This window comes from Physella acuta, unplaced genomic scaffold (assembly GCF_028476545.2).
Source record: "Physella acuta isolate Inbredline_101_S28 unplaced genomic scaffold, ASM2847654v3 ptg000681l, whole genome shotgun sequence".
NCBI classification, from domain to species: Eukaryota; Metazoa; Mollusca; class Gastropoda; family Physidae; genus Physella; species Physella acuta.
The window spans coordinates 336,359-344,533 of record NW_026732200.1 but is presented as its reverse complement, the minus strand read 5'-3'; the positions used below and the strand labels follow the sequence as shown (position 1 = coordinate 344,533).

General features: G+C 32.3%; 1 long non-coding RNA gene across 1 annotated transcript; it reads right to left on the bottom strand.

The window, feature by feature from the left end:
* Window positions 1-3,334: 3,334 nt before the first annotated feature.
* LOC131949258 (uncharacterized) lies at window positions 3,335-7,222 on the bottom strand. The gene is made up of 3 exons (XR_009388140.1): window positions 7,178-7,222; window positions 6,150-6,325; window positions 3,335-3,693 (listed from the first exon to the last, which is right to left on the bottom strand). It is a non-coding gene; the product is annotated as an uncharacterized LOC131949258 (long non-coding RNA).
* Between the last annotated feature and the right edge of the window lie 953 nt (window positions 7,223-8,175).

The following is an 8,175-nucleotide window of genomic DNA, read 5'->3' as shown; positions in this document are numbered from 1 at the left end:
TCAATATATTATATCTGTCATCAGCAAAAAGAAAAAAACAAAGCTGCCGCAACATGAAGCCAACTAAAGACAAGAAATGCTTGTCTACTGAAACTGTAAGAGAAGATTTCACCGCCCCAAACAATATTCACCGTGGTTGCAATATGATAATGGAAGTCATTTAGAGGACCAACAACACTGGAGCAGACGATGAAGCGTTAAACGATGAATGTTGGAAACAAATGGCATCAGAAATACGGCAATGATCTCAATAGTAAAAGTAAAAAAAAAAAAATTTCTTCAGACGAATGTTAGATGCTGTTAACAATACAAATACGCCATTATCTCCAAATTAAAATAGTACTAGAAAAAGATAATGATGTCGATGAACGTTGTATTTTGAAAACATTACAAATCCGTCATAAGTAAAATGGTAGGGAAAAAACAACAAAATATATTTGTAAAAAACTAACCGTTTTCGCTTAGTTTTTAATATTCTCCTTACGATTTATTTACTTGTTATTTTGATAACATTACAAATGTGCCATACGTAAAATGGTACAAAAAAGCAACAACATATATTTGCAAAAAAAAAACACAGATATTTGGTGCTGGTTTTTAATATTCTCCTTAAGATTTATTTACTTGTTATTTTGATAACATTACAAATGCGCCATACGTAAAAAAGGTACAAAAAAGCAACAACATATATTTGTAAAAAAAAAAAAAACCAGATATTTTCTGCTGTTTTTTAATATTCTCCTTACGATTTATTTACTTGTTGACAGTTATTTTTAAAAAAAAAGATCAGCTTACACACAAAAAACACCTGTCCTTGGCATTTTTTTAGCGATTTTATTTTTTCCTATTTGATCGAATGCTATGTGACACTTGTATCAAGCAGTCAATACAACCTTGAACCCTTGGTTATTTTTTTTATAATCAGCCTGGAAAGCTTTACTGAAAAGTGGTAAAAAAAAACTGTAAAAAACCACAAGCTGTAAACAAGTTTTATGATTGGTTTGCCCTGCCAGTTCTGTTGTTTTTGGTTGTTTTTTTTTAAATATTTTTTGTACCAATATCCGCAACATTTTAAACATTATTTGCATCGATCCAGTTGTATTAAGTTTTCTGTTAGTTTCCTGTTTCAAATTTTATTTTTATTTTTTTGGTTTTTTTTTATGGCTGTTTGATATCTCAGTTTATTCAAATCCAATATTTAAAAAAAAAAGTTTTTGAGTATTGAGCTCCAACAATCTGTCAGTTGAAGACATCAAGTCACATGTTGTCATTCCGTTTTTTTCCTTCAATACATGTTTTTAATAGCTATTGGGACACTATAACAGGAATGCATGATAAGAATTTGGATTGCCATCGCATATTGTTTTAAAAACATATTTTTTTATAAAACTCCTCTTTAGACTTTGCGATCAATGGGGCTTGTAAGTCTCGGTTTCTCTTGCACACAATTCAAAATCTCGTCAGCCAGAGAAAGATTTAAATTTTCGAACAAAATTAATTTTTTACCATGATTCATATTTACGATTTTAAGTAACTTAACTGTAGCAGGGTAACTTTTCTATTATTTTTTTACCGATTGAATAAAAAAAATTGAGATATACTAACAGGCAAGTACGAGAACACGAAGACGGTGACCTACTTACAAGCCCTATTGGGCAGGGGAAGTTGGGTTCATATATGACTTGTCATTGGCCAATTAATGGGTAATCATGGTCAGTCTTAAGCCCAGGCGTCTGTGCTTTTCCCAAAGTCGTGTACACATCAGAGCTGGGTGGGCTCATTGACGTCCTACAGTCACAAGTCCGATCTGAGATAATTGATTAATTAACGCACACATTATTATTTGTATTTATTACTATTGAATTTTAATCTCCACATGTTGCCTTTAAACAACAAAATTTACCCAAAACCAAATTAAAGCAGATCATTTTTAAGAAAGTGCTGGTCGAAATTCGTGAAACAAGCATGAACTCCGTGTATGCTACTAACAAGGACAATCTCCGCTTGAAGGGAGGGCCTACATTTTTTAGAAGTCTGAATTTTAAACGTATGATTGAAAACCTTAGAATCCGAAGGGGTTCTCAAAGTTAGTCTTGACCACAACGAATATAACTCTTTTTGACAGTTAATAAATATTAAGGTTTGTTTAGGCAAAGAGTAATATTTAGTAATATTTAGATATTAAGGTTTTGTTTAGGTAAAGAGTAATGTTTAGATATTAAGGTTTGGTTTAGGCAAAGAGTAATGTTTAGATATTAAGGTTTGGTTTAGGCAAAGAGTGATGTTTAGATATTAAGGTTTTGTTTAGGCAAAGAGTAATGTTTAGATATTAAGGTTTGGTTTAGGCAAAGAGTAATGTTTAGATATTAAGGTTTGGTTTAGGCAGAGAGTAATGTTTAGATATTAAAGTTTGGTTTAGGCAAAGAGTAATAAAAAAAATAAAAAATATAAAGTTTCCCTTTCAAACCTGACGGTCTATGGGGCAAGTAAAGTAGAGTTCACTTGTTTCTGTGACCTCGGCATATGAAGAGATAGTGTGGTCAGCACTATGCCCAGCCGCCTTTACTTTCCCTAACGTGAGTTAGGTACCCATCAGAGTTGGGTGGACTCAGGGACGGTCTACAGGCAAAGAGTAATGTTTAGATATTAATGTTTGGTTTAGGCAAAGAGTAATATTTAGATATTAATGTTTGGTTTAGGCAAAGAGTAATATTTAGATATTAATGTTTGGTTTAGGCAAAGAGTAATATTTAGATATTAATGTTTGGTTTAGGCAAAGAGTAATGTTTAGATATTAAGGTTTGGTTTAGGCAAAGAGTAATGTTTAGATATTAAGGTTTGGTTTAGGCAAAGAGTAATGTTTAGATATTAAGGTTTGGTTTAGGCAAAGAGTAATGTTTAGATATTAAGGTTTTGTTTAGGCAAAGAGTAATGTTTATATATTAAGGTTTGGTTTAGGCAAAGAGTAATGTTTAGATATTAAGGTTTGGTTTAGGCAAAGAGTAATTTTTAGATGTTAAGGTTTGGTTTAGGCAAAGAGTAATGTTTAGATATTAAGGTTTGGTTTAGGCAAAGAGTAATTTTTAGATGTTAAGGTTTGGTTTAGGCAATGAGTAATGTTTAGATATTAAGGTTTTGTTTATTCAAAGAGTAATGTTTAGATAGTAAGGTTTGGTTTAGGCAAAAAGTAATGTTTAGATATTAAGGTTTGCTTTAGGCAAAGAGTAATGTTTAGATATTAAGGTTTGATTTAGGCAAAGAGTAATGTTAACTACATTAATGGTAAACCAGTTACTGCACGACCCATTTAAAGTTTACCTTCGGAGGGGATTACAATATTCTCTACGCATTGAAAAACCTGTGCCGCATTCTTGAAAATCTGTGGTCTAGAGATTTATTTACCTGCTTTGTCTTCGGGTCAACTGCTATCTTAATGCAATTAACCGACAGGAAGGACAACAAGGCCTCCATCTTGTAATCGAGTTACGGGACTTGGGACAAGTCACGATTTCGATAAACAAGCCAGATTTAAACAGGAAAAAAAAGGAGCAGGGGAAAAAATGGCCTGACATAAAAAGGAGCCCTAAATAACGAATGCGGAGCAAGGACAAGTCCACATTGTAGAGATCCCGCCCGCTGACATACATTAGTTGAACCACGTGACAGAGTAACCTTGACACACTGCGCATGCTCCTGTGGAGAAAAAAAAAGTATTAAAAATACAAGGGGAGAGAAGAGACAAATGTAAAAAAAAAAATCAGGGCCCTTAAGCTTGCGTCAATTGTGGTATAAAACTGTTAACACTGAATTTCAACACAAGCGAAGAAGAAAAAAAAAATTAAATAAAAAAGGGAGATAAGATCAAACGCAATTTATTCTCTCCCCTTTTTAATTTTTTTTTCTAAATTATAAATCCAAATGAAAAATCCGGTACAAACCTTCTAAACTGTTCCACATAACCGCATTACTCACGATCCCAAGCTCTAAAACAAATAGCCCCACCGCACACGAAACGCGCATTCGATAGCGTCACCGCTTGTTAACAGGAGCCGACAAACACGAGCTGCGCTATATTGGAATAATACAACCCTGTGGTCGGCGCCAAGAACGTTAATCCACGTTAGATCCGCCACACAAAAAAGAAACGCAACTCCTCTTGTTATCATTCTAGCGTGCATAAGCCGTGACATAATCCCTCGACCTTGAGTTTTTTCCCTTTACATAAATTTATTTATTTATTTATTTTGGACAGCGGAAAATCACCCAGGGTTAGAGCCCATGGAGTTATTTTTAAAGTTGTGATGTCATTGTTTGTGGTGAGCGATCAACAAATGACTCAGCCTATTGCGTATCTGCTGTTGTATAAGTGTAAACAACGCTTAGTTCTGATTGGCTCATTTGAATTCAAAAATTTCGGGGTTGCTAGGTTAATGTCAAACTGTATTAAATACAATCAATTTTTCTTTAAACGTATTTGGGTTATTGTGTATATATTATACTATTGTCCAATAATGTCTTATTTATGTAATCTAATTAAAAATGGTTTGTTAGTTTGGTAATTAATTGGTAATTAACTATATACCAATTTAAATGGTTAAAACTACAGTAGCCTTATCCCTACACCAAACTTATCTGTAAACCGTCTTAACGTAGCTCTTAGACCTAAGATCTTACCCTAAAACTAAGCCTCATAATACAATACTAACACAAGTAGTTTCAGAAGACTATTGTCGAATATCGGTAGCACCAATAATCCAAGTTAATAAAGCTGTTCTTTAAGTTAGCTACATTATCTACCAGCTGATCTTACAAGCGTTCAATGCTGGACTGTCCCAAAACTGGTTTTGAGTTTGAATCCCGGGTTTGAGTCTCCCTAGAACATGACTGAGTCCACACAGCTCTTATGGGTACCCGACTCACGTCAGGGAAATTAAAGGTGACTGGGCATACAACTGACCACACTATCCTTTTATATGCCGAGGTCGCAGTAACATGTGAGCTCTACTTCAGCTGCCCGAGGTACCGTCAGGTTCGAAAAGGGAATTTAACTTACTTTTTTTTTTAATAAATCAGCCAAGGTAACAGTAATTATTGCTTTAACCAGAGGTTTGTAAGCTGCAGTAACCGTTGTTATTGTTTCAAATGAAGTGATGTAAGCTATATTAGCCTTTATGTAAGCTTCAAATAAAGCTATGAAATCCAAGGCTGCCTTAATAATATATCCAATCGATTAATGTAAGCTTATGTAACATATATACTGAGAGCGTAATTTATTTATCTTGTTACTGACATTACATAATAATGTGTTATAATCGTTTTAAAATCATATCCCGATTAATGTATACAATATTTTTTCGCCTAACTTTTAAATGGGCTGCGTTATTTCTCCGCACAATCAGGCAAATTTAAAATTACGCAAATGAGATAAAAACGATGAAATCTGATACAACTAGGTCAGGGTAAAATACCCAGCATTCCCTCTAAAACCTGATTCTATCGCTAATCTGATGATTTCAAACTACCTGGTTTTATATATAAAAAAAAAGACAGGTAGGCCTACTTTCGTGGAAACACCTGTAAAAATATAAAACGAAATGCAGACGCATCAGTATTCTAAATCATCGGTATGCTTAAAGAGAAAATATGTACATAAAAGAAAAACAAACTGTATAGGTATAACTGTCGATCTATGTGATTTCTCAAGGTTTAATTTTATGAAACATGAGCTTCCAATTTCGAAGCGTTTTTTTTTTTTTTTTTTTTTTTTTTTTAATAAAAGAAATTCTTTTGGTTTTAAGGCATTATTCTTTCAACGTATCATTTCTTTTTAACTTGTTACTTTACGTTAATGCTTGACACGTATAAGAGATTTATAATTTTGCTGAGTTAGCTGGATAGAGAAAGGTTGTAGATTTCAATAGGTGTTTCTTCTAAACTTCTAAACTTCTTATTTTCTGATTAAAAGAAAAATGACTTCGTGTTTGTTTTGTTCGAAATTTTAAACTTTTTGCTGCATACGTTCACTCAAATAAATTCTAAATAATGTAATTAGCTTTTCTAACTATTCGATTAATAGAATAGTATATGATATAAAAGTAATGCTCCCTTTTTAACTTGACGGTCTATGAGGAAAGCGAAGTAGAGTTTACCTGTTTCTGTGACCTCGTCTTATAAAGGGATAGTGTAGTCATTGCCCAGACGTCTTTACTTTGCCTAACGTGAGTTAGGTACCCATCAGAGCTGTGTCGACTCAGGGACGTTCTGCTGACTTGAACACGGATTCAAACTCTAGACTTTAGGGTTAGCAGTCTACAGCTAGCACACGCTTCCCATGTATAAGATAAATAAGAATGTTAATGCATTTATTTGTTGTTTTTTTTTTTATTAAATATATATTTTAATGATGAAGTTATTTTAATACTTGATTTTAGTTATGAACTAGATATGAAGTAAAATTTTGTTTTTATCACAGCTAGATTAAAATTATGACACTATTTTTAACTTCTTTGCCATAATTTTTTATATATTCAGACTAGAAGACACTTTCAGATTAATGTATATAGGAATCAGCCAATGATTGTTCTGTCCTTCATATTAAAATTATATTCCATTTTGCAGAGAACAATGTATCAACGTTGTAAAGATTAAGATGGTAAACTATGACGAGTACCTTGCTGAAATCAAAGCTTATTAGAAGCAAACAGTATTAGATTCACAACAAAACTTAATACCGTTAGTATACAAAATGCCTTTTATGCAGTACACGATTGATCTTAAACACACAAATTCCAGCTCATTTAATTTGTTTCAATATTTTTAATGAACTCCCTTAGGAAACAAAATTAGTATCTGAAGCTTCAACTTTAACTGACCTCTTGTAAAGTAATGGAAAATCCATGCACACCCTATCCCCCTCTCTTCCAGTGTTAAAAAAAGTGTTTGTTTTTTTTTTAAATATTCCAGGGTTTTGCAGAGAAAACAAAATTGTTTACCGAAAACAAATTAGACCGGAAATAATTCAAACAATTGTTTGTTTTTTAAACTTAATAATTCAATAATCTTGAATTTTCTAAAGTTAACACATAAACCATAAAATAACATTTAGTTTACTCTAATTATTTCCCTTGCTTGATTTCAACGATGGGAAATAATTTTTTTTACATGAGTTTGCGTTCACCAAATAAATTATGCGCCTGTTGGATTCTGTTGTTTTTTTTTTTTTTTTGGATCGTTTTTCGTGCTCGCTCGATCCCATTTCTGGACACACTCCTGCTTGAAATGTATCTCTAATTGATTTGGAAGGAAGCGCAGATTAATAATTAAAAAAAAATGCAATGAATTTGAAAATGTCATTATACATGATTGATATGTATCGATGCGTACACATTAAAATCAAATTAATAAAATTAGACATGAATTGAAAATTAAATTTTGTTTTTGAGGTTTTAGATCATTCATCCTTTTTTCATGTTGTAAATTTGCAACAGCCTTCTAAATGTGGCAGTGATTCATTTACTCAACTCAATATGGTTCCAATTCACAATCAACAATGTTATAAATCATCTTTATATTTTCCCACTCTTGCCAAAGATACACAGGGTAGATGAAGTAGAGTTCATCTGTTTTAATGAGGAGTCAATGTGATCAGCACTATGTCCAGTTGGTTTTAATTCCCTAGGTTGAGTCTGGTACCCATACATATAACATTATAATTTTTCACTATAAATATTAATACATTGAACAATCATAATTTTTAAAACTCCAACAATAATTGTTAAAATATATGACCATCAGCATTGTTAAAAAACGACAACAATAATAAGCTTTTAACCCATATATTACAACAGGCTTTTTGTGTCTGTGTAAAACAACAATAATTCTCCAACCTACAACTAATATCGCAACAATCATGATTGCAATCTATCTAAATCATTGCTATTCTTAATTCACCTCTTATATTACTGCTACATTCCACTAACATCATTATGTTTTCTAATCCAAGAACATCAATTTTCTAATCACGCCTTAAAAAAAAATCTTCAAAAAAAAAAAAAAAATTTTAAAACTCTACTAATCAATACAGTTTCATTTGAAATCAGACCATTTGTTTCAGTTCTAATAAATATCAGCATTAGAACCTGCTACCCGTATTTCTATTTCCTTTTCTGAGCCTAC